The sequence below is a fragment of the Chrysochloris asiatica genome, unplaced genomic scaffold (assembly GCF_000296735.1).
Source record: "Chrysochloris asiatica unplaced genomic scaffold, ChrAsi1.0 scaffold00232, whole genome shotgun sequence".
NCBI lineage: Eukaryota > Metazoa > Chordata > Mammalia > Afrosoricida > Chrysochloridae > Chrysochloris > Chrysochloris asiatica.
In genome coordinates, this window is record NW_006408750.1 from 2,687,283 (window position 1) to 2,693,031 (window position 5,749).

At 39.7% G+C, this 5,749-nt stretch overlaps 1 pseudogene; it reads right to left on the reverse strand.

The window, feature by feature from the left end:
• The window catches only part of LOC102832321, a 6,950-nt pseudogene extending 3,352 nt beyond the window's left edge, over nucleotides 1-3,598 (reverse strand).
• Between the last annotated feature and the right edge of the window lie 2,151 nt (nucleotides 3,599-5,749).

Genomic DNA, 5,749 nt, shown 5'->3' on the forward strand with positions numbered 1-5,749 from the left:
CAAAGCCTGAACTATTTTCCTTATACCATGGTCCTGAGCCACATGGGAAATGAAGGTGGTAGAAGTTACAGATTACACAACAGATCTTGGCTGACTTGACGTTCTGAGGTGTGCATCCCTTTGTATTTTGGTACACTGTTATTATTTTGTCTTTTTTTCAGATGCTGATAGCAGTTTATTTATAACTGAGAACTGACAGTCTGTTTATCCAAATAGCTCTTTGAAAGCTTCCAATTATTGTTCCCCCACATCTCTGAAGGCTAGAGGTAGAAAGCCAAAGCGAAGCTATTTGTGCTGACTGTTTAAGCACAAAACACAGCAAAACAACATTCTTTGAGAGGAGGTCCTGAATGGGGCAGAGCCAGCCATGTCACCAGAGAAGCCAATGCCAAACATGACACTGGCCACATTCCAGTTCATATATTTAAAATGCAAAACTAAACAAAATCCCTTGACCTCATGTGAATTTCAACTCATGGTGATCTTATCCATATGTTACAGAGTAGATCCTATCTATGTGTTATGTAGAGTTTCTTGACTGTACTCTTAAAGGAAACGGATTGCCAGGTCTTTCTTTCATGGTACTGTGTAGGTTAGCTGTAGAGCACAAACAGCTTGGGCCACTTGTGGAAACTTTATATCCTTTGACATGGTTAATTCCTCTAGATAATTTACTATATCATAGCTATAATTAGAATTTCCTTTCTCTTGTGTGACTTTTCAAAAGTTTTCTCTTACTTTTAATTTAAAATCTCAGCCACGAGGATATGGCATCCTTTCTCACTCTTGCTTCACCATCAAGACAAGCTAGTTAAGTCCCAGCTGATCTTCAGTCAGCCTTCTAGTCTGCAGTGAAGGAGCAGTTACTGTAGGTAGGGTCCCGTGCTAAGCATCACAGAGGCAGTGAAGAGAGAATTCAGAATCTTGGCTTTTGAACAGAGTTGAGTTGGAGAAAAAGATGAGATCCAATCTGAAAACTGGGGGCAGGGCATGGTGGTGTGTTTGATATCTGAATGTTCTACGTTCAAGTGTGATTCTGCACTTTTGAGTGTCTCTGCATGGAAGTGAAAGAACTTAATCAGCAGAGGAAGCATAATGTAGAGAGAAGCTGATCAAACATCTTCTACCACAGATTTGTTTTGTAAGCATGGGTTGGCCACTTGATCTGGAGTCAGATTGTCTGGGCTTGAATCCTAGTTTTGCCACACTAGGCTTGGGGAGATTGGTTAATCCCTCTGAGTCTCAATTTCTTTTTCACTAAAATAAAGATAACAACAACTTTCTTATAAAGTTGTCCTGAGACTGAAATAAGGTTTGTTTTTGTTGTAGTTGAGTGCCCTAGAGTCGGTTCTGACTCATTGCAACCCTGTCTGTATAGAGTTTCTGAGAAGCTGCTGGTGAATTTGAACTGCCAACTTTGCAGTTCAAACCAACCTTGTGGTCGAGTGCTTATTGCTTAACACTGGGTCTGGCATATGTTGTTGTTGTTGTTGTTAAGTGCTGTCGGGTCGGTTCCGACCCATAGCGACCCTGTACAGGGTTTCCGAGGGTGTAAATCCTTACCGGAGTAGAAAGCCTTTCTCCCGAGGAATGGCTGGTAGTTTCGAACTGCTGACCTTAAGGTTCGCAGCCCAATTCATAACCACTACGCTACCAGAGCTCAGTGCTAAATAAATGTTAGCTATAATATTTATTATAGTACTGGTATGGCGCTGTAGGATAAACACTGGACCTAACGGTCATTTTGAACTGCAGGGTCAGCTGTTTGAATTCATCAGCTGCTCCTTGGAAACCCTAAGAGTCAACAACACTTAACAACAACAACAACAACAGCAACAACAACATAATAATAATAATATACCTCAATAGTTGTTGTTGTTAGGTACCATAGAATCAGCACTGACTCATAACAATCCTATACCTAACAAAAGGAAACAATGCCTGGTGCTACGGCAATCTCACAATCATTGCTAAGCCTGAGCCCATTGCTGCTGCCACTGTGCTACTCCATCTCAATTGGGGGCTTCCTCTTTTCTCTGTCCCTCCTGGTAATATGTATTAAGAATGAGAGACAAACATTTTAGCTGTACTTCTTCCAACAAAGATTGGTTTGTTCTTTTGGCAATCTATGGTACTTTTAATATTCTCTTCCAACACGGTAACTCAAATGCTTCAATTTGTTTACTATCTTTAGTATGTCTTCATAGTAATTTACAATATTATTATGCTCCAGGGTTCAGTGCAAAGTCCTGCTACCTTTAATAACTGTACTTGCTATATTGGCTGGCTGTTAAGTGCTGTGGAATCAGTTCTGACCCATAGCAACTCTGTATAAGGTTTCTGAGGAACTGCTGGTAGGTTTGAACAAACAACCTTGTAGTTAGATGTCTAGTGTTTATCCTACAGCACCACATCAGGATTCCACTTACTTTATGGATGAGATATAAGTAGAATATTTATAGTCTTTCAAGTCTTTAAATCCTATTTCCAAATTTATATAAGTCTCAGTCCCTCTGCTGAGTTCCAGACTCCTATATATATACTATCTGTGCAGTTGAATCTTGAACAACACAGGATTTAACTGTGAGGCCTACCATTTTTGGATGAACAGCTAGTCTCCCCAGTAAATGAAGTATCACAGTAAAAAGTGATCTTTTATGAATCTTGAATATTTTTCACCATGTTTCATACTATACTATAAACCTTGAATAACACCATGGAACACATTTGAAGTGCTATTAATACTGTTGGAAGTACTCCCAAGAAACAGAGAAAAGTCATGACATTACAAGAAAAAGTTGATCAGTACTGTAGATTGCAGTCTGCCGCTGTAGTTGCCTGTCATTTCTGGATAAATGGATCTGGTGTAAGGATCATTGTAACAAAAGAAAAGGGAATTAGTGACGCCATTGCTGCAGCTCTACCAGCAGGTGTGAAAACCTGGCAATTTTTGTGAAATACCTTTTTAATCTCATATTGAAAATACACATTTTATGTGGGTTCAATATATAATACACATATAAAATATGTGCGGATTGACTGTTTAGGTTATCAGTAGGCTATTAGTAGTTAAGTTTTTGAGAAGTCAAATATTATAAGTAGATTTTCAACTGTGCAAGGGGTCTGTGCTCCTATACCTTCATGTTGGTCAAGGGTCCACTGTAGATGCATAGATGATAGAAGATAGATAGGTAGGCAGGATAGATAGATAGATAGATAGATAGATAGATAGATAGATAGATAGAAAAGTATCTAACAGGCCTTGAAAACTCTACAAGTCCCTTGCTTAACTATTACTTACCATCCTTCTTCCCCAAACTTCCCCTTTCATACTTTCTCCCAGCTCAGCAATGTCAGCTCTATCTTTCTCAATGCTCAAGTCAAAAATATTGGCATCATCTTTGACTCGTCTCTTTCACCAACCTCCTACCTAATTGTATTCTATAAATTCAGTGTTCAAATATATTCAGAATCTGACCACTTCTCTCTCACTCCTTCCACCACTTTTACTAGGATCCCAGTCATCACCCTTCCTTTCCTGGACTGTTACAATATCACCCTCACTGACGTCCCGTGCCCTCCTTCTCTCTAATCTCATACAGCAGTTGAAGGCATCCTTTTAAAATGTAGGTCAGATCATGGGTTTATTGAAACATAAATCAGGTCAAGCTCTGCTCAAAATCTTCTTTGGACTTTCCATCTCCTGATAATGAAACAGAAATGTCTTTATCATAACCTACAAGGTTTCATCATCACTGGCCCATTACTGCCCACTAGTCTTATTACTTACCAGCCTACCTATCTCTCACTGAATTCTGTAATAAGTATGTTTTCACCACAGGATCCTATAGTTCCTGTCCATTCTGCCTGAAATGCTCTTGCCCTGAATTTCCACATGACTAACACCTTATGTTCTTCAGTTCCCTGTTCTAATGGTGCTGACTGGAGAGTTCTTCCATTTCTACTCAATAATGGATATCTTCCATCCTGCCCTCTCCCTTTGTCTTAGTTTTCTTCATAGCACCTCCCGCCTTACTGATCTATCATTCACTGTTACTATTTTTAATTGCATTTCTTCTCGTGCTAGAATGTAAGTTCCATGGGAGCAGAATTTTTGATTCACTACTGCAATTTCAGCTTCTTGGTGTAGTGAACCTTGAGCTCAGTTTGAACTGCAAGGACAGAGGTTCAAACCCACCAGCTGCTCCTCAGAAACCCTATACAGGGTCACTATGAGTTGGAACCAACTAGATGGCATTTAACAGCAACAACAATTGCAATCCTATTACCAGAATAATGGTTCATGCATACTAGGAATTCAAATAAGTAATTTTTCAAATAAATATTAATGAATGGACAATATGAAACTCAAAGAATGGGGATTGAGGTAGATACTCTCTAGAATGTCCCTTACAGTTAAAACATTTTCTAATTGTATCATGTCACTAAAGGAGTCCTTGGGTAGCACAAATATTTAAGTTCTCAATTCTTAGATGAAAGTTTTGTGGTTTGAACCCACACAAAGATTCCTTGGAAGACAGGCTGGATTATTGACTCATGCAAGGTCATAGTCTTGAAAACCCTATGGGACACAATTCTATTCCACAGATACAGGGTTGCTATGAGTCAGAATCAAATCAATGGCGAACAAGAATAACATCATACCAGTAGAATTCGCAAAGACTAACTCAGCTCAGGTCTCATAGAAAGACCAGATCACTCATAAGACCAGAGTGAATCCTAACAAAGTTGTTGTCATTAGGTGCTACCAAATGTATGCAGAACATAATGAAATACTGCCCTGTCCTGCATCATCCTCACAATTATTGTTATGCTTGCTGCTGACACTGTACCAATCCATCTTGTTGGGGGTCTTCCTCATTTTTGCGGACCCTCCACTCTACCAAATAATCTCTGGTTGTTGTTGTTAGGTTCCATTGACTCAGTACTGACCCATAGCGACCTTATGCACAGCAGAATGAAACACTGCCCTATCCTGGGCCAACCTCACTACTGTTGCCACACTTGTGTCCATTTATGCTGCCACTTAGCCCATCCACCTCATTGGGGGCGTCTTCCTCTTTTTTTCTGACCCTCCACCTTACCAAACATGATATCCTTCTCCAGTGACTGGTCCCTCCTGACAATATGCCCGAAGTATGAGAGACGAAGTTTGGCCATCTTGGCTTCTAAGGAGCACTCTGGCTGTACTTCTTCCAACACAGATCTGTTTGTTCTTTTGGAAGCCCATGGCATTTTCAGTATTCTCCTCCAGCATCATAACTCAAAACCATCAATTCTTCTATGGTCTTCCTTATTCACTGTCCAGCTTTCACATGCATATGAGGTTATTGAAAATACCATGGCTTGGGTCAGGCACACCTTAGTCCTGAAGCTGACATCTTTGTTCTTCAACACTTTAAAAAGGTCTTATGCAGCAGATTTGCCTAATGTAATACGTCATTTGATCTCTTGACTTCTGCTTCTGTGAGTGTTGATAGTTGATCTAAGAAGAATGAAGTCCTTGACAACTTCAGTCTTTTCTCTGTTGATAAGAATGTTGTTTATTGATCCAATGGTGAGAATTTTTGTTTTCTTTACATTGAGATGTAATCAATACTGTAGGCTGTGCTCATTGATCTTCATCAGTAAATGTTTTAAGTTCTCTTCACTTTCAGCAAGCAAGGTTGGACCATCTGCATATGGCAGGTTGTTAATGAGTCTTCCTCCAATCCTGATGCCACATTTT